At 42.5% G+C, this 26,553-nt stretch overlaps 1 protein-coding gene across 1 annotated transcript in view; it reads right to left on the reverse strand.

Moving 5' to 3' along the window:
- LOC144753574 (olfactory receptor 6N2-like) overlaps positions 1-19,412 on the reverse strand; it is a 53,741-nt gene extending 34,329 nt beyond the window's left edge. Inside the window, exon 1 of the mRNA XM_078641217.1 lies at positions 19,285-19,412. The gene's annotated coding sequence lies outside the window, so the exon portion shown is untranslated. The remainder of the gene's footprint in view (positions 1-19,284) is intronic.
- Between the last annotated feature and the right edge of the window lie 7,141 nt (positions 19,413-26,553).

Below are 26,553 nucleotides of genomic sequence, written 5' to 3' on the forward strand. Positions count from 1 at the left end.
TGGGCGACCCTGGTGTGTGCTACGGACCAATCTGTCGGGCTTTGACCATTGAGTACACACATTGAGAGATCATTCAGGCTGGCTGCTCATCTCTCTCCGAGGGTGTCCTGTCGATTAGGGGCTGGTGTGGCCTCTGTTGTGTCCTTGTTCCTGTCATGTTGTAGATTCATGTTGAAGTTGCCCGACAGTAGATGTTGGTATCTCTGTAGGCTAGTTTCAAAATTGTTAATGATGTAATTAGTTGTTTGATACTTGGCCTCTTTTGTTTGGATGCTAGGTGAATGTAGATGTTGAGTATAAGAAGACTGTGGGACAAAGAGGCATCTAGTTTGACACATAACATCCAAGAGCAATCTAAGTCTATAATAGAAGCATGCCATGGGATCTCTGTTGAAATAAAAGTGGATAGGCCCCTTTTGCTCTTCTGTATTTAGTGGCCCTCTTGGCTGGTTTCTGAAATTCTTTGTAACCGGTTATTGAGGAGGGGGTTTTCTGCCAAGATTCTTGAAAAAGAAGAATGTTGTGCTTTGTTATGAAATCCATGAAGTCGGGATCTTCTAGTTTTGTGTGCAGGCCATGCACGTTCCAGGAACATATGTTGCAACCTTGATATGGAGTTGTTGAGGGGGTTATTCATGCCCTTCCCAAAGGGGCGACTGCCATGTTCAAGTGCCGGGAACCCGAAGGCTTGCTGGCTTCAGGATGGTCAAAGGTGATGGTGATTTTCCTGACGGAGGACTCTTTATCCTTTGTTAAGCTGCGTTGATTTGGGTCTTTTGCCCCTTTTAACAGACACATTGTGTGAGGTGGTAGTTGTAGTGGACTGGGGTAACAGGGAGGGATTACTTTTTTTTAGCTCGATACCCCATTTAGCAACAAGTCCTTCTGCTGCCAAATCTGTTCGATGAGAGTATTATTGATGAATGTGGCTGTTGTGAGTTCTTGACCCATAAGGATCGAGTTTTGTTTGAACTCAACGCTTTCAATGTCGTTGATATTGATATGGCTCAAGGGGGGGAGAGCTTTAAATAATTTGAGCAATACACTTCTGTTGAGAGTGTCATGCGTTCCCCTTGAGACATATTGGGGATTAAAGACCAATTTGTTATTGTTTGGCGGGTCGTACTGCCACTCATTAACTGAGCTCCTTCCGATTTCTTTCTTCGCCACCTTGAACCCCGAGAAATTCGAAGATAAATCTCGGTATTCCGGTGTAAATTTTTTGTGTATGTATTTCCCCTCCCCTCTTTGTTTCTCTATTACTGCTTACGCCTGAGCCGTTTTCCTGGGTTACGGTAGCCTCACCCTTTCTTGCTTCCCTTATTGCCGTCATGGTGCTCCCTGCTGTTAATTGTGTGGCCTGAGTTTTTAGATTGTTTTTCCCCTTACTTGCTGCAGGTTTTTAATAAACTATATATTTTTTCTGGCGGAGGTGGCTCTCTTGTGTTAAGGATTGAGGTACTTAGAGTGGCGGGCAGAGTAGGAGGTGAGGTTGATTGCTCCTTGAGACTTGTTGCTTCCATGCTATTTTGAGGTACTTTATCTTCTTGGACAATTCCGTTTTGAACGGATGTTGCCCGGATTAGATCTAATGCCTGGCTTGTTTGTTTGCTCTTTCTGGACTTTCTCAGTCGTTTTCTCTCCCGTTTAGGTAGTGGCTTGGATAATTTTAATTGTCTTGATGGAGACTGTTTGCTTTGAACTTGGAGTGATACATCCGAGGCACCTGAATTGCCAAGTATGCTTGGTAGATTAGATGTGGGTGTTGTTGTCTTGATTAGTTTGATTGGTCCGGGGGTTGATCCTATTTTGCTGCTTTTGTGCCCCACGGTGGAGTTGAGACAATCCAAGTCTTTTTTCTTTAGAGCTTCTTTTTCGTTCTCTGTTGGTGTTGCAGGCTTGGTTGAAACTTCTCTTGTAACCAGTATTTCTGTCAGTGGAGTTGGCACTGAGGCTAATTTGTCGATTTTCAACCCGATGTGGTGGTGTCAGTGTTCAATAAAATATTACTGGTATCTAATTTCCCAACAACTCGGTGGCTTCACAAAGGGGCTTTTTCAATTTGGAGCAAGCTCTGAGAAGAGCTTGGACTCGAGAAATTAGACACCAGTAATATTTAATTGAACACTGACGCCACCACATCGGAAACCCATTGTGGGTTGGAAATATCACCACATAGAAAAACAACTCTTACACAAGAAATAGCCTTGAGAAAGTCGCTGAGCGACCTCTCGGGTGAGACGAAATACGTGTTGGCTGTAGAGAACAATTTGTGACGATTTGCACACATTAAAGTGAACGACAAAGATGAAAGAAGAACTATTTCTTGCCTATTATTTATGTTTGTACTTTGTAATTGCGTTACATACCTATGTTACTTTGATGTCGTGTTTTGGCAGCTCCTGAGTTAGCGTTTAGCACAGCTACACGGTCTTTTTCTGTTAACTTGACCAAAACGAACGGGGGCCATTTTGAATCCCTCTGACTTCCGTTTCCTATGAACACGCTGCCTCGTGGCCAGTGTGCCCTTTCGTCCTTTCTCGATACCCATGGTCACTATTCTGCTCGGCAACAGGCTATTTTTAGTACTGGTCAAGCGCACATGCGCACTATGCATCAACTGGTCACTCTTTAGGAATGTTCACACTAACTGACCAGTGCCGTTGAACTCCTCCCACGTGCTGGCTGTGTTCCAAAAATGACCTTATATGTACCTAAAATGTGTAACTTGTAACCGCCTATCTTTTTATTGCTATTAAACTGTATAAAAGAGGTCGCACACCAATGTTCGGTGTGCTACTTCTTACATTGCCGAAGGGTGCTGTAGGAATGTATCACCACCCCATGGGGTCTTAATAAACTTGTCTTTTACCTTTTCCAGTGTCCGTGCCAACTTCTATACTAAGGCGTTCAAGAGTTTAGCAGAGTATGTAGGCCTGATTTGAACCCAACACCACAATTGGCGACCACGAAGGGACTCATCGGCGACTCGGATGCCCGAAGGAGAGGTCGTGACGAAGGTCAGGAAACTCGCCATGGACGCGTACGCTGCCACTGAGTGACCCGGGTCTTGGCACCCACGGTGTGTTTTCCCTTCCTTCCGATCTGACCTTCCAGGTGGCGCCGGTCCTCGACTGAGATTCTGATCTTGGATTGTCGTGATGTGCCGTTTTGGCTGATTTGACCACAGAACTTGGCAGTTGGACTTTGGACGTTTGAAAATATTTGGTAAGCTTTTGAGCGGTGAGGTAGTCTACTGACACTTACTGTGGCTTTTTGAAACTTTGAATTTGAATTTGAAATTTGTTAGCTGACGTTTTGAATATTTGAATTTGAATTTGAATATGTGAAGTGCACCTCACATAGGCAGGCATGTAGGGATATTTCTCTGATTTATTTGATTTGAACGGTACACCGCGTTAGGTGACATTTTTGTAGTATCACATTTTCGTGGTAATTTTTGGAACATGCCTGTTTTTAGCACACTCCGTAGGATGTGCTGTTCTGAAAATGGTACCAATTATCGATTAAGTGAAAAGCAGCCGGCTCCCCCAGAGGGGACTCCAAATCGTGAAATGTATGTCAAATTCGGTATTCCACCTATAATGTATAGTACATTATGGCATAAGTATACTAAGACTGATCGTGAGTTACAGTGGCCGCTATATGGGTCGTTTGACCTTCGAAAGGTACAGTATGTAGAGCAGTGTTTGTTTCAGCGAAGGTCTAGACAAGATATGTTTGATTGTGTGCGTATGTGGGAGAAAGAGGTGCGTGAACAAGCGAAGCGTGAAATTACGTTCATTTGCACGAAAACTAAATATTAATACTGTTACTGTTTCTGACGTTACTGAACAAATGGAACAGTGGCCTGATAAGGAACGACTGTATTTTTTAGATCATTTTGGAGATGAAGTTGTTGAGCGGTATAGAAAATATTCTCTCGAGTTAGAACCAAAGGAGATATCCAAGGGTCGTGAGAATTTTCGTAAAGGTCTTTTTGTTCTTTCAGATGCGGACGACTTCTTCAAGCGTTTGATTGAACTGCGTAATGAGGCGACACGACTACGGGAGTTGGAAAAGTCGAAGAATTCGTCTACGTCCGGAGCGACGGGGATATCCAAAGAATGCCCTATCTTTGAAACAGATAAGATCGCTGCGATTAATGTTAGACCTATGCGAGAAGCTGCGCCTTTATATGTCCCTCATAAAGGGGATGGCACAGATGATGATAAAAGATCCAAAGACGCGAAAGGGTATTTTGTATATAATTGGGTTTATACGCCTTGGAATAGAGCAGATGTCATGGCGCTTAAGAATGCTTTACCTGATCCCCGTAAAAACCCTGCGGCTTTTTATGAAAATGTTGAAAGTGCAATTTCTTCATGTATCATGACGTTAGTTGATATTGATCTATTTTTCGGGTTGATATTGCCCCCTGATATGTGGAGAGCGATTCGTAGGTTTGATGACCTCACGACTCTCGGGGCCACTTGGAAAGATCTTGTTCAGGCTGATTTAGATAGAGAACCAGCATGTAAGCCGTGTCAATTAATATTAGACCTTCCAGGGGCCATACTAACAAAACTAAAGACTCTTGCTCCCGCTAAAAAGATTGATTGGACTATATTAGCCTCTTGTAAGCAGAAAGCGGATGAATCAGTTTCCGATTTTTTCTCTCGCTTCGAGGAAGCGTTCCATGATTACAGTGGTCAATTATTGACAGAAGATACTGGCAGGCATTTATTCGTTGATAAGTATGTGGCTAATCTCCTACCGGAGATTGCGAAACGATTGAAAGCGAGTGAAAGTTCATGGACCACAGCAACCCCTGCTTCTTTATTGACTATGGCTCAATATTATGAAAGACAGGAATTAGAGGCAAAAGAAAGTAGTGAAAAGAAAGCAAAGGATTTGAAGACGAAGGTAATGTTAGCCCAGGTTCAGGCTACGAGAGGAAATAACAGAGGAGGGCGAGGATCATACAGTAATGCTCCTCCCCCTCGTTCTGACATTTCTGTGAATCAATGTGCATACTGCAAACAGTTTGGGCATTGGATTGCAGACTGTCCGGTGTTTCGAGAGCAGCGTAATTTGAGGGGATGAGGAAGTGGAAGGTCTAGGAATTATTATGGAGGGTCAAGAGGAGGTTATGGCACGAATGATCGAGGAGGCTATGGTACGAATGATCGTGGAGGATATGGAGCAAGGGGTCGTGGTCAGTCTGATTATAATACGTTTGATAACCGCAATCAATATCAGATAAATGAGGGTGGTCCTGCTGAACCACGGGATGAGCATTATGCATAGGATTGCGTAGGATGGGGTGTGGAATCGGTTGAGGTACCAGTTGATCAAAGGGGTCCATACATAGAAGCACATGTTCTGGGTTCCACTGATCAATTTCTGGTCGATACAGGAGCTACTCGTAGCGCTTTGTCCAAATACTTGGTTCCAAGGGCTCCCCTGTCTGGCGAGGTAATTACAGCAATAGGGTTCGATGGAACACCTACTTCTAGCCCATTGTCTCAACCAGTTGCATTTCATGTTGATAAATTTGCTGCCCCATGTCCCTTTTTGTTGTCTCCAAATACACCAGATAATATTATTGGACTCGATATGTTAAAACACTTTCGAGCTACTATTCGCTGTGCCCCAGAAGGAGTGCGAGTTGTGTTGAATGAGAATTACCCAGACTTTGAGCGAGTGTGTTTTCTCCATGAATCTGAAGTATTGGCCTCCTTACCAAACACGTTGTGGGCCACTTCTGACACGGATGTGGGGCAGATGTTAATCCCTCCAGTACGTATTACTGTAAAGGAGGGAGTATCTCTACCACGTGTCCCACAATATAAGATTTCCAGAGAAGGAGAACTCGCTTTGATGCACATTGTGAACGATTTGATTTTGGCAGGAGTAGTTGAGGAAGTCCCCTACAATGTTTGCAATAGCCCAATTTTACCGATTCTTAAAAAAGATACAGATGCTAAGGTTTACCGTTTCATTATTGATTTGAGGGAAATAAACAAGATAGTAGTGCCTCAGTACCCGGTGGTGTCTGACATCACCACGTTGCTTACGTTGGTTCCATCGACGGCAACTACTTTTACAGTCATCGATTTGAAGAATGCCTTCTTTTCGATCCCTGTACATCCTGACAGTCGATATCTATTCGGCTTTACATTAAATAATAAATCGTACAGATTCTGTCGAATTCCTCAAGGCTATACTGAAAGTCCTAGCATTTATAGTCAGGCATTAAAAAGACAGCTTGATTCCTTTGACTTACAAGAGGGAGTGGTTCTCATTCAATATGTAGACGATATCTTACTTGCTGCAGACACGCCAGAACAATGTCAGAAGAGTACCTTTTCTTTGCTTTCCTTCCTGTCCAAACATAATCATAAAGTTTCGAAGAAAAAGCTACAATATTGTAGACCAAAGGTGACCTACCTCGGTCATCTTTTGTCTAAGGAGGGCCGTGCATTGACACCAGATCGAATTCAAGCAATCCTAGATACTCCAGTCCCTCGCACTCAGAAGGATGTTCGCGCCTTTATAGGTTTGACGTCTTTTTGTAGGCAATGGATATTGGGTTTTTCACATATCGTTAAACCATTGTTGGCATTGTTGTCTAAAGATACACCGATTCCCATTGAATGGACGGATGAATGTCAGAATGCTTTTGAGCAATTGAGACAAGCTCTTTGTTCTGCACCAGTGTTGGGTACACCTGATTACACGAAGATCTTTACATTATATGTACACGAGAAGGATGGGTGCGCATTGTCAATGTTAGTGCAGACACACGGAGACAAACAGAGGCCTTGTGCATACTTCTCGGCGGTACTCGACCCTGTGGCTCGAGGATTGCCTGGATGTTTTCGAGCAGTTGCAGCAACAGCAGTTGCGATACGACAAAGTGAGGGAATAGTTTTGTCACACAAATTGTTGGTGCTAGTTCCCCATGCGGTAGATGCGTTACTGAATCAAACAAAAACGCAGCATCTAACCAGTGCCCGTTTGACAGGATATGAGCTAACATTGTTGGCGCCGCACATCACACTAAAGCGATGTGCGACACTAAATCCTGCTACTTTACTGCCGGATCCTGTTGCTGAGACCCAGAAGGAAGAACAACATGATTGTGTTTTTCTGACTGAGGAACAGACAAAGGGTCGTATCGATTTACAGGATACGCCATTTCCAGATGTAGATGGGGAACTGTGGGTTGATGGATCGTGTGTGAGGTTACCAGATGGTACGACTTCCGCAGCTTATGCGATCACGACACTTAAGACCGTGGTAGAAGCAGCACGAATACCCCAGAAATCGGCTCAAGCAGCTGAATTGATAGCCTTAACGAAAGCATGTGAGTTAAGTGCTGAGCTATGTGTGAACATTTACACGGATAGTCGTTACGCTTTTGGAGTAGTGCATGATTTTGGCCTACTTTGGAAGGAACGAGGATTCCTGACTTCACACGGAGTACACATCATGCATGGAGAGTTGGTACGCGATCTCCTGAATGCACTGTTATGCCCAAAGAAAGTTGCAATAGTCAAGTGTAGTGCACACAAAAAGGTGACGGACAAAATAGGGCAAGGCAATGCTTTTGCAGACCGCATTGCGAGAGAGACCGCTATGCTGCAAAATAATTTCCCCATGTATGTGGTGAAGTCACAAGCTGAGCGGTGGCATGATGCTAGAGAAGAAATACTAGATATACAGAAGTCAGCATCTGAGGCAGAACGTATGAAATGGGCCACTGAAGGAGTATTGGATGATGAGGGTTGCTGGCGTAGTAAAGATATGGAGAGATGGAAACTACCCATGGCCTATTTACAAACAATGGTGCAAATGACACACGGGCTGGCACACATTGGAGCTCTCGCAATTACTAAATTGCTTACACGAGTTTGGGAAAATGCTGACATTGCTAGCACGGCTAAGAGAGTAGTGCAGACCTGTTTGATATGTTTGCAGCACAATCCTGGACAAGGGACTCATACTCCTAAAGGAGGGTTTGTTCCACCTACTGCACCATTCGAAGTACTACAAATGGATTACATCCAGCTGGAACGCTGTAATAATCTCAAGTATGTCCTAGTAGTGGTGTGTGCCTTCAGCAAATGGATTGAGGCTTACCCTACGAAAGACAATACAGCATTGACAACAGCTAAGGTGTTACTCAAGGAGTACTTCCCGCGCTACGGTGTTTGTAAACTTATGTGGAGTGATAATGGCCCTCATTTCATTGGAAAAGTAGTGGAATACGTCCTGAAAGGATTGGGAATCAAGCAAAGATTCCATGCTGTCTTTCATCCGCAATCAGCAGGTTTAGTAGAGAGATATAATGCAACTCTGAAGCTGAAGCTAGCAAAGATAGTGGCGTCGACATCTCTGAAATGGCCGGACGCTTTGCCTCTGGCATTGCTGTCCATTCGGTCAGTGCCACATTCTCGATCTGGCCTCACACCCTACGAAGTGGTGTTTGGAAGGCCTATGAATATTTGGGGAGTTCCAAAACCTCGTTTGATACATGATATGCCTTGTATAATGATGAACGATTATCTGGCACGATTAACAAATGATTTGCTTTCTATCCATCAACAGGTTCGAGAGGCGCTCCCTGATAACTCCACTGGTGAGGCTCACGATCTCCGCCCTGGGGACCACGTGATGGTCAAAGTATTTGAACGATCCAGCAGTTTGGAACCGAGATGGCATGGCCCTGAGCAAGTGCTGCTGGCTACGCGAACTGCTGTGAGAGTCACTAACAAGAAACGGTGGATACATTCAACGCACTGCCGACGTGTCTCTCCGGATCTGGTGAGCCCTGTGGTGCTATCCGACTACAGAAAGATTTTGGATACAGAAAAGAGCCCAGCTGTCACGCCTGATGAATTGGAGGGAGCCTTCCCGGACCACGTTGTTTCTGATAAAGTGAAGTACAATCTACGCCCCAGGAAATAAGATTCCTTTTGTGTTTTTGAAACTGGTTGGTAACCGCTCTGAGGTTTGTGAAACGGAAGCCGGGAATATCAAGGGGGGGGGATCAGTTCTGCCCAGTGTAGCGACACCCGTCTTGAATCCCGGAGAACAAATCAACGGCAGCCTCGGTTCAGAACCATCGTTTTTATTTTTCCCGCTTAGTGTTGTTTTCTTGAAGAGTATTGTTTTGTGAACTATGGCATCTCCTTCGACACGAAGAGGGAGAATTCTTGGTGTTGTTTTGTTTGTCTTGACCGTAGTGGTGATCGCAGTATTAGCTTGGACTATAGAACTGTTGTTTCCTGTACGAGAACATTTGCTGCCCACCACTCCAAGTCCATCTGAACATTTTCATTTCACTCTGCCTTTTCACGAAGAAAGACATAGGCAGACTTATTTGAATAACAGCTTTATTAAGATTTTGCATCATACTCATAACATGACCAACACGTCCAATTGTTGGGTATGTGGAATGTTGCCCGGACATCAGAAGAAGGGAGGAACACCACTCATTCCTCTCCCGTTTTCTCATAATGGTTCTTGTCATGCTTGGTACACTCTTCTTTTTACTCTGCGATGGCCAACGAAAGGTGGACTACTTTTTCGGTTGAATAAAATATGTTATAACGACAAAGACGGCTATCCACACGCTGAAGGAACTAAGTTTGAATGGGAAGAGTACCGTCCGGACAATGTTTCTACACCTCGTGTATATACGAATCAAAGACTTATAAATGTGACGAGCTCGCATATGATAACAGTCATTGATACAAAAGCAGATTTGTGTATTAGAAATAAAGGTACAATCCCTGTAGGCCGCAGTGAATGTAATATTACACTTACCTTTGATACACCAATTGGAATTGCATTTGTAGCTTCACATAACACATATTTCATTTGTGGAAATAAGGGATACCATCGTCTACCATTGGGATGGTTGGGAACGTGTTATATAGCTTTTGTATTACCACCTGTATTTATTGCTCCTCCCATGTACCACAATGATTACGTTCTGTACCATGATTTCATACTAAACAGGGTCAAACGAACAGTAGATCTTGATGAAATAGACCAGACTGATACCACTTTACAACAATATGTAGATTTCAATTTGGGGTTATTCTCATTCGTAGGAGCTGCACTGAATAGCAGGAAGATAAGGCGGCTTACGCGTGTGGTGGAAGCAGTCGCTAACGAAACTGCCTCCGCTTTAGGGAATATTACTGAGGAATTGCAAATTACCAGAATTGTGGCGCTCCAGAATCGAATGGTTCTAGATGTGATACTAGCTGATAGAGGTGGAGCATGCCGCGTCATCGGAAGTAGTTGTTGCGTGTACGTACCAGATAACTCACCTTCTGTATATGATTTGATTACAAAATTACATAAGATAGCTGCTGAGATCCACCCAGAAAATGGAACATGGACCTTTTCTGGTTGGTTCTGGACCCTGCTTAGTACTTGGGGTTGGAAATTATTAACGATTCTCTGTGTTTTTATTGGAGTACTATTTTTCCTTTGTCTATGTATTCAATGTGGCCCTACATTATGTTCTGTATGTATCACAGCCTGTATTCCGTCCAAACGAGCTATTGATAAGCAAGAGAAACTGATCAATGATGAAGTATTGAAAATAATGGCTATTAACATTGAGGATGAACATTCTGACTACGTCCACTATGAGGTAGCTTTTGCTAAACGCTAAAAGGGCCGTCTGTCGTGTTTTGGCAGCTCCTGAGTTAGCGTTTAGCACAGCTACACGGTCTTTTTCTGTTAACTTGACCAAAACGAACGGGGGCCATTTTGAATCCCTCTGACTTCCGTTTCCTATGAACACGCTGCCTCGTGGCCAGTGTGCCCTTTCGTCCTTTCTCGATACCCATGGTCACTATTCTGCTCGGCAACAGGCTATTTTTAGTACTGGTCAAGCGCACATGCGCACTATGCATCAACTGGTCACTCTTTAGGAATGTTCACACTAACTGACCAGTGCCGTTGAACTCCTCCCACGTGCTGGCTGTGTTCCAAAAATGACCTTATATGTACCTAAAATGTGTAACTTGTAACCGCCTATCTTTTTATTGCTATTAAACTGTATAAAAGAGGTCGCACACCAATGTTCGGTGTGCTACTTCTTACATTGCCGAAGGGTGCTGTAGGAATGTATCACCACCCCATGGGGTCTTAATAAACTTGTCTTTTACCTTTTCCAGTGTCCGTGCCAACTTCTATACTAAGGCGTTCGAGAGTTTAGCAGAGTATGTAGGCCTGATTTGAACCCAACACCACATTGAGAATTGATATACGTGTGCTAAGGAGTGTTATATGAACTTATTTTGGGTGTGTGGTAACTGGGTGGTAGATCCTGGGTGATTTAATTGGCATGATGTCTTGTCATTTGCTTTACCCTGAGGTCCAGGCAATTGTGCTTATCTATTTCCGGTGTGTGGTAAAGTGAATCAAGTTTATCTTGATTATGGGTGTTTGAATTTGAGTTCCGTTGACAAGCAGGGGAGTAGGCTCCCGATAGTGAATATGGCATGCCAATAGGACTTGAGGTGATTATATTAAACTGATGTGTTGGCTCCCTTTCGATGTGCCCAATTTGTCTGCTGAGACCGCTGTATCCGGGTTAAGATTGTTGTTGTTGGGACTGGCAGGGCATATCCAAAATAGACGGGCGGAAATGAATGAGTGCCTCAGTTACCTGGAAGTTATTGCTTTGACAGGTTTCTGGAAGGTGAGGGCTTTGGGTGTCAGTAATTGGGGGTGTTAAATTTTGTTATTTTTGTCACCCGTTGAGTCCAATCCCGTGTGCAGGGGTTCTTTTCATTCCTTTCACCCTCACTGTTGGTAGTACTTCTATCGCATTGACCGTTCGTGTCGGCATCTTTTTGGAAGTCTTTGTCATTAATTGTTGGGATGTTTGTATTAGTAGCTTTGGAGTGTTTGGGAGTGTGTCGACTTGAGTTTTCCTCAGTGGTTTTAATTGCAACCTTTCAAAAGTCCATAATCAGTGCCCATTTGCTGCTGTTTGGGCAGAAGCTGTGCCTGTTTAAAGCCGTATGGGTTATTTTCTTGCTTCCAACACGCTTTGTTTGTCTGGTGGACTCTGCTGTTTTTTTTTGTTGTTTCCATGGTGCTTGCCTTGTCTGCTGCTACTTCTGTTGTGGCTGCGCACTTGTGCCATGCTTCTATGGCTTCTGCGTCCTCTGTGATTAGTTGGCCAGGGACTACAGAGGATGTATAGGAGGCACGTAGATTCGGCCCGTAATGTAAGTCAAGGCTCCCTCCTTACCCTTGTCCTCATATTTATCCTCCACTTTTTTGTTTTTTTAAGTGACTTGTGGGTGTTTGTCCTTTTTTCCCCCTCCTCTTGTTCTCCCGGACCGCATTTCAGGATTTTACCATGATTTTGTAGCCCACACTCTGACCAGCCTTTTGTGCTTGCCAGGCACCATGTGGCGCGTACATGTGCTGGTCACTGGATCGATGCTGAGCTGGAGCTCTGAGTGGTGAACGTGTGTGTCTGTGCGTCGTATTGGATTTGCATGCGAGTAGTTGTTTGGTTGGCAATACTTCAGTTGTTTTTTCTATAGGTGTCTTTACCAAAGTGTGGCCTTTGGGTATAGACGCGATGGGCGCGGTAGTTTATTTTTACCCAAGGGCGTGGTGTGGGGGTAATTTCAGCAGAGTGGCCCAGGAACAGCAGGTGCTCAGCAGGGGAGTAGGTTGGAGAGGGGGAAGGGCAAGCAGGGCACACAAGGCAGTCACTGGCTGCACCTGATCTAGCCCTACCGCCTCCAAAAACCCGCAGAGGGCTCACACTCACTGCAACCCGACACCTGATGGTTGCCGCATTTGCCTCTTTACCACAACCAAGATGGTGCCTGCCTGCAGCAAGGACTCACCCCTGGTGGTGGTCTTCCATGCGGAGGTGGAGACCTAAACACAATTCTGCTGCAGTCTGCTGCTGGGTCTGCTGTGGCTGAAGCTGTAGCTGTTGTTGGGAGTCAGTGGGCATTAAAAACGCCCCCCCACCACAGACTGGAAACCGTGTTCTGTTGGTGATTGCTGTTGTCAGACCCCCGCTGTGGAACTCCTCGGGGCCGGCCGTGGACTGCGGGCAGAGAACTGGCAGCAGGCAGCAGGGATCCTGGAGTCGCGGGAGGAGTGAGACCCCCACTGTGGAAATCTTCAGGGCCGGCTGGGGCAGCGGACTGCAGGATGAGAGCTGGCAGCAGGGAACCTGGAGTCACAGGAGAGTTGCGAGGCTGTCGGTGTTCTCCCAGCAGCGTTCTACAGCAACCTACAGCGCTGCCAGACCCCACCTTGTGGAGATCAACGGGGGCAGGCCGCTGGCTGAGAACTGGGGCTGGGAGCCAGGAGACGCAGGCAGCCGGCATCCTACTCACTGCGATCCTCACAGCGATCAACAGCGATCTATGGAAAATGTGGATCTGGGACTGGAATTCGAGTTGTTTCAGCAATCTTCATGTCTCAGAAAAGTCATTCTTGGCTCATGGGTTGTTTGTGGTAAACCCCACAACAGTACCATGTGAAGACTAGACCTAGGCATGAAATTTTGCTCCATTCACAGAGTTTTGCAGATTTTTTTTCCACTCCGATCAGTGGACGGTGTTCTAAAAAAATCAGTGAGGCAGAGTTTTTTCCTTGCTAGCCAACATTAAGTTGGTGGGTGCAAGCAAGGAAAATCTAAGTCCAGGCCACCATCAGGTGAGATTTGTCAAAGTAGGCGGTTGTTGGTGTTTAGAAACCTTCTGTTTGTATTAAGGAAGCTGCCTGCTTGGGTAGAACATCTACTAGAGTGGCAGAAAGAAGGAGTGCCCTCTTGTGCTGTGTGTGGTGCAGTTTGTGTTGAATTTACAGTGCAGGACAAACACCTGGTGCTAAAAAAACAGCACAAACTGTGCGACGTAACGTACTCCGCCGCTTGTGGAACTCTGCATTGCGTGGTGAATGTAGTGAAATCCTCCAATGACGATGACTGCAATCAGGTAAGATACATTTCTTTATTTCGACAAACCCCAGATCGGCCAGCTTCAGCTGCTCTGCCTTCAAAAGTCCCTCCACATCCCTATTCCAACACAATCTACAATCCCTCGCATGAAGCCTTCTAAGAACCCGAGGGATTGTAGATTACAAATCACCACATATGTTCTCATTTTATAACAATGACATGAAATGTAATAAATATAACAAAGAAAACACAGTGCACCAGTTGGTGCAATAACTATTACAAGATTGCATATTTTCAACAAGGCACTTAGTATTGGATAAGAACCTGTATATTCATAACAAGCAAGACATCCATTGAACACAAAATCTCTTTATTTTCCAGGAAATTTTACATTGCTTTTTTCCCCTGAATCCATTGGTAAATGTTTCCTGACTTGTACCCAAAATTGTTTCTCTGCACCTCATTTGCACATCCCCTATTACACGATCATCAACCTCTTTCATGCGTTCATGGACCACTTTGACCAGCCTGCTTTTATTCCACCTAGATCCATCACTCAACTCAACGTAATTTCTTCCAATCCTTTTTACCACCTTGGGATTGGAGAACACAGATTTACCTTTTCTTACACACAATGGCAACTTAATCTTAACCCTTTGACCACAAGACACTTCTAATTCCTTGGCCCTACACCTTCCATCAAAATAATTCTTATACCTTGCTTGTTTTCACCTACCTTCTTAGAAGTGCTCCTACATTTATATCCACACTCCAGCGACCTGATCCCATAGACACTGCCAATTTTGGCTTTCTATTTCTTAATAATTTACAAGGGACAATTCGTGGTACAATGTACGCTTGTTCCATAAGCCCACATCATCTGATTGGGATGTTGCACTATTCCTTTACCATTTGCCACAGCCATCTGTATGGTCTCCTTTACAATCCTGTTTACTCTCTCTACAAGACCATTGGCTTTGGGATTGTACCACGCAGTCTTGCAATGCTTAATATTTCTTTGACCCAAATATGCCTCCAAATTTTGGTAACAAGACTGAGGTCCTTTGTCCGATACAACCTCATCAGGCTATCCTTCACGGATAAATGCTTTCTCCATAAATTGTATAACCAATATGCTCATCACTGCTCCCCATAAATTCTATGTCAAACCATTTTGTATAGTAATCCACCATGACCATCACAAATCTATTGTGATTACCCAACACATCAATGGGACCCATTAGGTCCATGGCCAGCTCTGACCAGGCACTCCAAGAATAACCAACTGGCTGAAGAGGTATACGTTTTCAAGATTTTATCACTGCTACCACACAACCCACAGTCCTTAAAAACACTTTCAACATCCTTATCCATGCCTGCCCACCAAAACAATTCTCTTAACCTGCATTGTGTCTCACTCCTACCTAGAAGACATTGGTGACCACACTCCACAATGAGCTTACCACATCTTCTCACACCCCATTTATCCGCACACAATTTATCCTTGACCTCTACATACCTGCTTATGCCTGAAACATCAGAAGATCAGCCCTCTCTAATGTACTTACACAACTTCATCAATTCCTCATCATCATTCACAGCATCCAACCATTCCTTTGCAGCAACATATTTTCCATAAAAACACTCCACAATGGCATCCCATCCAAATTGCTGTAAAACATCTCCAGAGTGCATGTTATATTCAGGCATTGTCTTGAATCTAGATAATGAATCAGCAAATACATTATTGGTACCTGACACAAAATGAATGGTAAAATTGCATTTGTGTAAATTTGACAGCCACCTGGAAATTCTCAGTGACATAATGCCTGATCCCTTAGTAGAAAAAATCAGTTCTTATTACAAATGGTATGCCCCATAAAATGTGCTGAAATATCTGTCTGCCAAAAACCTGCCAGGGCCTCCCTTTCTATTATAGAATACTGTTGTTCTGCATCAGAGAATGTGCATGAAACATATGTTATGACAACTTCTTCACCATTTTGTACTTGTGACAGCACCGCTCCTAGTCCATATCAGTTGAAATCATAGTTTTAAATGATATGTCAAAACTACAAAAGTAGGGTGCATTGGAAATTTCTGATTTAATCATATTGAATTATTTTTTTACACAACTCATCCGATCCAAACTTACATGATTTCTTGAGTATACACCTCATACACTTCTTATCAGTGAAGTTTGCTACAAACTTGGCATAAAATCCAATGACCCCAATAAGATTTCAAATCATCCTTGTTATCAGTAGCTTTGGTATTGACTATGTTATTTACCAGCTTTTCACGAGGTTCAACACCATTGGCATTAATAATGTGACCCAAGTAAGTAACACTGCTAACTCTCAACTTGCACTTCTCCTGTTTGACTGTCTATTACACCAAAGCCTTTCCAAAACCCCTTTAAATTTCACAGCTTGCTCTTGTTCATCCCTGCCACAAATCAAAATCATATCCCCAAAAATCCTTTGCATCAGTCAATGGAAATCCGAAGATGCAGATGCCAAACCAAATGGCATCTGTTTAAATTTGTAATCATCGAACAGTGTGATAAAAGACATCAAATGTTTAAAGGCATCATGAAACTCGATCTGATGATAAGCGCTGATAAATCAATAATTCACAAACATTTATTTTTACCTACTGTGACAATATTTTAATTTATGTTAGGCAATGGATATCTATCAACTTTAAATATTGTTTAAATCGCGAAGATCAACACATGATCTAATAGATTGATTTGGTTTCCTAAACACCACAATGGGTGCAACTCAATCTGATGATTCTGTATCTTCAATGATGTCAGCCTCAACAGTTTTTTTTATATCAGCTTTAACATCAGCCCTCACTGCCAATGACAAATTCTGTACTATTTGATGTTAGAAACCTTTTAATTTGCCCAATTTATCAGTAAAAACCTCTAAAAATGCTTTTGCAATATCCTTTTCTTGAACCATAGTGCCCACCATTACCTTGTTTGTCTGCACCCGGATGCAAATGTATGTCCATAGCAGATTGATGAATAAGGCCAAACAAAGGTGCCCATTTTCTAGTGACGTATACCCTACCAGAAATGTATTTGTTTTTCTATAAGACTGCTACAACAAAAAATCCTAATAACTTCACCAATTAACCACTGTATGACTTCAGTTTAACATCATGTTTGTGCACTAATTTATCTTTAAAGGGATTACACTTTTGAAAATTGTCTTTAGAAATGATAGTATATCTGGCTCCCGAATCCACAAGCATAGGAAAGGGATTTCCATCAATTCCTATTGCACATTTAATTTCTCTCACAGTCAACAATCTGTCCTGGTCGAGATCAATAAGTGGTGACAATAATAATCGGTCATCTAACTAATTAGAATCTTTACCAGAATCCACGTTCAACACACATAAAATCTGATCAACTTATAATTCGCCACTGTTACCATGTTCTTTGCCATCTCTTAGATCCTGACCCTTTATAAACTCATGCATATTGACCCACTTTCTTACAACGTAAAAAGGTTACATTTCTTGCAGATTTGGCCCATTGATTTATATTACCACATCTTACACAGGCACTCCTTTGTAAACAAAATACATACATTTTTATTTCCTGCGAAAGCGCAATTCACCATTAATGCTCTGAACACAGTCACAAACATATCAATATATTCATCACTTTTTTGTACAGGTGAAATTAAACTAGGAGTGTTCTAAAATATCATTAGTCTTGTTCCCAAAGTACAAATCAGGTTGTTTCATAATTTGTGCATATAACAACACACTTATACACAACAAACAGAAATCGTTGGTCTAGAACAAAATTAGCTCTTCTATGAGAGCAAAAAACTAAATGAGTGTTGATCAAATCAAGTCCCTATAAGAAGGACTAAATCCCATCAACCCACCGAAGTGGTATGTGTCATCATCTGGGATGTCCTATCGACTGCAAGGCTTAACAAAGTCCTAGGCTTAAAACTTCCCAACACATGGAAAGGTGCTGCCATTAGTGGTTCAAAATTAAAAACCACTAAGATCCTCTATGTGATGAAACACCGTTGTAAATGTGAGTGGGAATTGATGGAAGTTGCAGGGCAAGTGAATAAAGCGGTGAAAAAGTGAATCTTAAAATTGACTATCAGGGCACTCAACAATTGTAATAAACGCTGTCCTGATGCCAACAATAAAAACAGTGCACATACAGTTTTAAAAAAATAACTGTAGGAGGGCAATGTAAATGGCAGGTCTACATGTTTCAGCCGACAGATAAAATAATCTAGGCTTTTGGCAGGACCTTAACAATTGAAATTGCTACTGCAATCTAATGTGATAAATGTGAACAACTAAATATAAGGTCTCAAAAATAGAAACAGTTGGTTCGATTCAACCTACAGTCACCTGTGTAACTTGAATGTAGTTCGATATCACAGGAGTATTGGACCGATTCCTAAAATGTAGAAAAATCATATTTTAACTGTCATGACCTCACGTAAGTAAATTGCTGTCAAAGTAAGACAAACAGCATCTAAACATCACTACATTCATGACATTGATGCTCCTCAAACTAAGTGAAATAGCCCTTGGTATATTACATCACTTAAGTGCCATTCTTATCACAACAAGGGTATAAATACACTTACCTGTCTTTATGCAGGAGTGCTCTTCACCTCACCTGGCATCCTGCTCAGTATTCGAGGCCCTGCTCTATATTCCAGGTAGACAAAAAATATTTTGGACCTAAAGTCAGAATCCATATTTTCTGAACAATAGTCACCTTTCATGTTAAAAAGAGGAAATAAAGTCACGCATCACTCAGGCCCATGGTGAGAGACAGGAGCCCATGATTATGAAGTTATAAAAGAAATCCAAAATTATCTATAAGTATATATCCAAAGGGAGTTGGTTACTGTCAAAATACATGACTTTCAATTCAGTGGTTGAAAAATCGCAGCACTTGTGAAAGAATAGAATAAAGCAATATAACGATATATCCATTCTATTATTATTCAAATATATGTCAAACCAACTCCTCAATTCATCGTATATGAATGGCAAACCGATCCATTAAAAGTTTGCAGTCAAGGAGTCAAAAAAGTGCCCCTTTACATCATCACAAGAGAAGGGTTAAAATCGTTTTAACATATAGGCGCTTCATTATCAGCTACTTGTAGAGAAAGAAACACGACTGCAAGACAAACTACTGTAAGAAAAACACATACAGGAAAGTTGTTCCCTAAACAAAAACAAGTTTATTACCTAAACAATACACGGGGAATGTGACAGCCTCGCAATCCACTCCTTACCTGTCCGTCGGTACCCAGGACTGGACTCAACATGAAGGGGAGGTAACCAGATGGACAGGCATAATGGCTTAAATAGTGAATACTAGCCCTGCTAATTGGCCCCAGCTAGTGGCTATTGGCAATATGCGTGGCGCAGAAAAAACGGATCATCAACCAGAAACACAGTGACTCTGGGAAATGTAGTATACCCGTGAAAATGATAGTGTCCCGGGTAACTACAGAAAGTGAATGCGCATGTGTCGATCACTAGCTATCTAAATGCTGCACTTGCTCATAAGTGGCTCCCCTAGAAATGTCTGGGAAACGTAGTATAAATAAATAAAACAAAACAAAACAGAATGCCATCCCTCGTAGTTGAATGGCGCATATGAAAAGGCAGCACGTCACCCTTGCATAATCCCTTCATGTTAGTGGCACATCCTCCCTTCGGAGGCCGTAATAATGAAAGTGTGTAGTGTCTCACTTCAAGAAATATGTAGTATAATAAAACAGACCCCATCCTTTGTAATAAAATAGCGCATATGAATAGGCTGCACATTTGAACAGGCTGTGCTTCACCCATACATGATCACTTCATGTTGATCGTACATCCTCCCTTCGGAGGCGGTATTTATGAAAATCTGCCTCGCTCCCAGAAATATAGTGTCTCGCAAGACAAATCTAAGTGTACACTTCATCCCAGTCAGGGCATTAGTTGATAATAGAGTAAGCCACGCGTCAGCCCAACAACAACATCATTGTGGCTGCCCGTGTGACTCTAGTATGAATTCTAAAGGGACGTGATACAATATCAAACCCACCGGTCACAGTAGTTGAGTATTACAACACCGCAAACAACATCACACCTGCAGATTAGCCTTTTGTGATGGCAGCACATGCTCAATTGAAACAACTGTCAAAGACAGTGTTTGCAGATCATAGCAAACACTCGAACAATGAAATCTAGTGTCTTTGTTGATTCAAAAAGGTGTCTTAAGAAATACTATTCACGAATTTAACTACTCATTTTGTCTTAAAGTGTCAAATAGTGATCTTTAATTCCAAATCAGATGTTTTTAATTGAAAAAGAATGCTTTCATTAAAAAGCAAACACAACATGGTCACTTGATAACATTATGTTTTGAAAGTTGTGATCCAATGTTTCAAGATAAAGACTCATCTACTAAGGTCTATAGCTAATAATTGAACGATCTACTTTCAATCATATAAAAAGACCTGAGTATTGAAAGTAACTATGAAACAAGTACACTGTACAAAACCAGGAGGTGCATGGAGATGCATATGACACAGACCGATGGTAAAAGGAAACGTAGTCAAAAAACATACGTTATCAAAAAAACGTTGTCATAAAGACACACTGTCAAAAAGCACACTCATCCCATGCTCTCTCCTTATAATTGCAGGAATGAAATGCAATCTCTCAAAGCGATGGTACCAGTTAAAACAAACATGTAGGTAATGGAACAGTTTTTTCAAGATTAGAGTGAATACATATTTCGATCTTAGAAAGGGAACCACTATGATGTTACCCAAGGTATTTCATCTTTCAACCCCTGACTATCACTTTTAAGCTTAAAAATCCATCTTTGATCTTTAATCATTAAGAACCTGGAGATGTCACTGACATTCAAAGGAATAGTAGGTTGTTCTAACACAATCCATCTCAGTTCATCTGCCTTGTGTTTAAATTCAAGAAAGGGATTTGTCAGTCTTGTGGCTTGTTTGTTGCACCTGATGGTACTTTTGTGCTCGTTGATACTTATTTTAACCTTGTGTATCATCATCCCTATAGAATGAAGGGAACAAGGACATGTGATCATATAGATCACTTTTTCGGTGTTGCAGTTCGTATGTTTCCTGAGTAGCCAAGGTCTACTAGTACGGATGTCCACTGATTTCGTCTGTTAAGTTTGTGGACAAAAAGTGCATTACCCACAAGGAAAATGACCTTGAACCGCTGGTAGGTCCCACAAAGTTCTTAAAGGAGCCACCAAATTGTTCTTAGGTCTAGTGTGGACCAGGCTGTCTCGAAGACTCACTCCTCTCTTGAAAGATAAAAATGGAGTCGGTATTGTCTCATTAGCTATATTTAGGATTCTCCAGTGTCTTCGCACACTTTTTTATACCTGATTGGACAGTACACTAAATGTAAAATGTATTGACGAAGGTGAGCCTCTCCAACACTGGTTTCACTGTTGGAGGTTCCAACAGGGCATCTCAATCATTGTTAGAAGCTCTCTTAAGAGCCCGCCTAACCAACTGTCTTGGATACTGTTGGTTCTTCAATTGTACTGACAATGCTTTCGAATGATGGAAAAAGTTGTCTTTGTCTGAACAGTTCCTACGAATGTCGTAAATTGGCAGCAATGGGTTAGAATTTAGCTGAAGCCATCCTGTATTTAGAAGTTATCTTATCCGCTTTGTGAAAGCCATTTTGTATTTCTGGCAGCCATTTTGTTTGCCATGTGCTCTGTCCTACCTTTCTGTTAACTGCTCTTGAAATCTGCCTAGAGACAAACTATATTCAGCATCTTCCACCTTTGCACATGCCCAGAAGGGCCTAGCTAGTAGAATGCACCTGCTTCTCTAGTATAACTGTCAGGCTATTTTTGCTGCTGTATGGAGAAGTAACTCTCCTCCCACTTTGTTGAGCAAGTAGATATTGTATGCCCAACTTAGTCATTTTGCATGCTTACATGAGCCAGGACTGCCCCTTGCATTTATGCTTACTATGTAAACCTAAGCATATATAAATCCCCAGTTTTTTGTACTCCTCACACAGCCTCATTCAGTTGCTAAGGCTTCTGTGTGACCTAGTCTCACTCATTTGAGGTTAATAAGGATGCTCTTTTATATCTCAGCTTCTGTGCCAATTTCTTCTTTGTTGGTTTAAAAGGACCAAGTATGATTGGGACCCCTGTTTCAGGTTTCAATGTTCTTCACGAATACCTAGGAACTGTCCTACTAGCAGATTTTCTCGGAGTTCCTTCGGATGGTGACTCTCGAAGGTTAACAAAGAATCTTAGCCATAGGCTTCCTGTAAAGATCACTCCTTAGTCGGCCGTGTGATGGACAGATAAGGATATCAAGAAAAGGCAGACTGGTTTTGTTATATTCGACCATGAATTTAAGATAGTTATTTTGCGTATTAATCCAGGCATGGAATTCAAGGATTATGGTGGCCGTGCCTCTCCAGACAACAAAAATATTGTCGATATATCTCTTCCACAGCAAGATCCGATGCCGGAATGGATTGCTGTGGCTGAGTACACACTCCTGCTTGAACAAATGGACTTATAGATTGGCCAAACTTAGCACAAAAATGCTGCCAATTGATGTTCCAGAGATTTGCAAAGAGATGTTTTCTTCAAACCTAGAGACATTTTCTGCCATGGCCAGTCTGGCACACTCCATGATGAAGTGTACCGGTGTAATAGTGTCCAGATCTTTGGCGTCCAACAGGCCTGTGATTGCCTTGAGAGTCTCCTGCGGAATACAAGTATACAAGGATTCAACATCGAAACTGACTAAAAATGCAGTCTCAGTATCGAATCCAATATCTGGTAGTATCCTCAGTATATCTTTTGTAACCTGGAGGTAAGTGAGCATTTATTTAACCAGAGGTCGTAAGAAGTGGTCAACAAAAGTAGATAAAGGTTCCAACAAGGAACCAATGCCTGAGATAATCGGACGGCCAGGAGGAGGTCTTTGGCCCATGTGGACTTTAGGTAGGATGCAGAAGTAGGGCATTACCGCATGGCTTGTAATCAAGAAACTAGCCTCTTGTGTTGTTATCCAAATTTTGGTTTTAGCCTCTTCTACGAGATTTGTAATTTCCGTAGTAAGTCTCGAAGTAGGATTCACCGTCAGAAGGCGATAAGCCCTTGTGTTTTCGAGCTGTCTAAGACAGTGTTAAGAGCTTGTTTCTCTACTAAAGGAAGGTTTTGATAAGTCTTACTTTGGGTCTCACAAAGAGTTGTAACATCATAAGACACTGCTTTTTCACACACCAAAACTTGGTCTGGTGGCAGATGTGCCGGCAGGTTGAAAGTGGATGGGTTTTTCAGATCAGTGTTGGTTAAGCTGGATCCTCCAGATGATTGGCTGATCCTAGCCATATAGAAAACAACAACTTATTACACCCAACCCAGACCGAGTTCAGGTGCAAACAAGGCACTGAAACTGCCCTTATTGCAGTAGTTGAGGAAGCAAGGAAGATTGTTGATGGAGGTAGTTGCGCGGCCATACTGTTACTAGATCTCAGTGCGGCCTTTGATACCGTTAACCATTCTATTCTGACCCAAAGGATGAATGATGTGGATATCACTGGGACCGCACAGAGGTGGCTACAATCCTTCCTCTCCGAGTGGACTTTCTCGGTATTTGAGGATGCCATCTCTTCCCCTCCTATGCATCTAGACTGTGGCGTTCCCCAGGGTTCATCCCTCAGCCAATTCCTTATTTAATATATATATCAGACCATTGGCTGAGGTGGTGTTACCTGGGGGGGTGCAACTAGTGAACTACACTGATGATACTCAGCTTATCATCACTCTTTCTGGGCAGATGTCGACCTATGACAAACTTTCCTCCTGCCTTAGTAGAGTCCGTGAGTGGATGGATGATTCTTTCCTGAAATTTAACGGAGCAAAGACGGAGATCATGATGCTAGGGTATAACGCACCCTCCTCGGTGGACGGTTGGTGGCCGAATACTCTGGGCCAACCTCCCTCCCCAAAAGAAAAAATTAAGAGTCTGGGAGTGTGGCTGGACCCAGTGCTTAATTTTTTGGTGCAAGCCCAGAAGGTAGCAGCTATTTGCTACGCCCTGATGAGATCACTCAGGAAAATCATTGGGCCGCTCCCGTTTGAAGCAAGGCGGATACTAGTCCAGGCCCTGATTTTAACTCGCCTCGACTACTCCAACGCAGTCTACCTAGGGGCTCCACAGGGGACACTTAAGGTCCTTCAGACTGTACAGAACTGTGCAGCCCGGATGCTTCTACAGATCTCACGAAGAACCTCAGCCAAACCAGCGCTCCGGCAACTACACTGGCTGCCGGTACAACAAAGGATTTAATTTAAGGCCATGACCATTGTCGATAAAGCCCTAACCAAGACAGGACCTGATCTCATTCAACCGTTGTTTCGTCCCTATCAAACTAATAGGACCCTTAGATCCAGCAATAAGAACTTACTGGCAGTTCCTAGAATAGGGAGAAGCCGTATGGGTGGCAGGCGTTTTGCTGTTCAGTCAGCAAAACTTTGGAACAGCCTGCCCGACTCCATTCGGATGGAGTGAAACCATCTTAGGTTTAGGAATATGCTGAAAACCCTTTTATTTCCCTAAATCATCGGGGATGAATTGGACCACTGAAGGGCTGGGATGCCTCAGGGTAACCATGCGCTATACAAATGAGTAGTCATTCAGTCATTCATTCATACTTTCTCTAGATTTGAAAAAGAAATGAAGACTTATCTTTCTAAAGAAGTTCACCAATACGCATCTAAGTTGGAAAGGATCACTTAAGTTAGTGGGGACAAAACCCAAAACTCTGTTTAAAACTTTATGTTCTGCAACAGTAAGAGTCCGTGAACTCAAGTACACCACTAGGTCGTCACATCCATGCTCGTCCCTGCTTGCTGTTGACCTCTCCTGCTGCGAGTGTTAGGGAGCGTTGGTTCTGTGTCCTAGTGTACTTGGTGTTGCCCTCTTCTCCTCCCTCTGTTGTGTCCTCGGCCCTGTCCTTTCAACCACTGAATTGAGATTGAAAGTCCTGTATTTTGATAGTAACCAACTACCTTTGGATATATACATATAGATAATTTTGGATTTCTTTTATAACTTCATAAACATGGCCTCCTGTCTATCACCATGGGCCTGAGTGATGCGTGACATTGTTTCCTCTTTTTAACATAACAGGTGACTATTGTTCAGAAAATATGGATTCTGACTTTAGGTTCAAAAATGTTTTTGTCTACCTGGAATATAGAGAGGGGCCTCAAATACTGAGCAGGATGCCAGGTGAGGTGAGGAGCACTCCCACATAAAGACTGGTATGTGTATTTATACCCTCGTTGTGATAAACATGACACTTAAGTGATGTAATATACCAAGTGCTATATCACTTATTTTGAGGAGCATCAACATCATGAATGTAGTGATGTTTAGATGCTGTTTGTCTTACTCTGACAGCAATTTACTTAACGTGAGGTCTTGAAAGTTAAAACATGATTTTTCTGTGTTTTAGGAATGGGTCCAATACTCCTGTGATATCGAACTACATTCAAGTTACCCAGGTGACTGTAGGTTGTATCGAATCAACCGTTTCTATTTTTGAGACCTTATATTTAGTTATTCATATTTATCACATTAGATTGCAGTAGCGATTTCAATTGTTAAGGTCCTTACGAAAGCCTAGATTATTTTTTCTGTCTGCTGAAACATGTAGACCTGCCATTTACATTGACCTCCTACAGTTATTTTGTTAAAACTGTATACACACGTTTTTTATTGTTGACATCAGGACAGCGTTTATAAAAATTGTTGAGTGTCCTGATAGTCAAACTTAAGATTCACTTTTTCACAGCTTTATTCACTTTCACTGCAACTCCATCAATTGCCACTTAAATTTACAACTGTGTTTCATCACATAGAGGATCCTACTGGTTTTTAATTTTGAGCGACTGATAGCTGCACCTTTCCATGTGTTGGGAAGTTTGTAGCCTAGGACTGCGTTAAGCCTTGCAGTCGATAGGACATCCCAGATGACGACACATACCACTTCGGTGGGTTGATGGTATTTGGTCCTTCTTATAGGGACTTGTTTTGACCAACACAAATTTAGTTTTTTGCTGTCAGAGAAGAGCTGCTTTTGTTCTAGACCAACGGTTTCTGTTTGTTGTGTATAAGTTAGGTTGGGGATGGAATTGTGTTAGGTCTTTAAATATTCTCCCTGGGACCCCCTGTTTAAATTTTTTGTGATATATATATACACTGTCTCCTTATTCCTCGGAGGGACTACACAGTAAAGTATGGTAGATCCTCAAACCTTCCTTACCTAATGAATGTAACAAAATAGCTTGTTTCCTCTCATCTGCCATTCTTTCATTACCGGTACAAAAGGGGTGGTGATGGACGGAGCATCTGAACCAATCAAACACTCACACCCAGTCAAAAGATCTGGGTTTAATCCATCACCGTTCTTTAGCCCACTCTGCCACCCCAGTTCAGACATGGCCATATGCAAATCAGTCTGACCCTGTGCCT

Source organism: Lissotriton helveticus, chromosome 5_1 (genome assembly GCF_964261635.1).
Source record: "Lissotriton helveticus chromosome 5_1, aLisHel1.1, whole genome shotgun sequence".
NCBI lineage: Eukaryota > Metazoa > Chordata > Amphibia > Caudata > Salamandridae > Lissotriton > Lissotriton helveticus.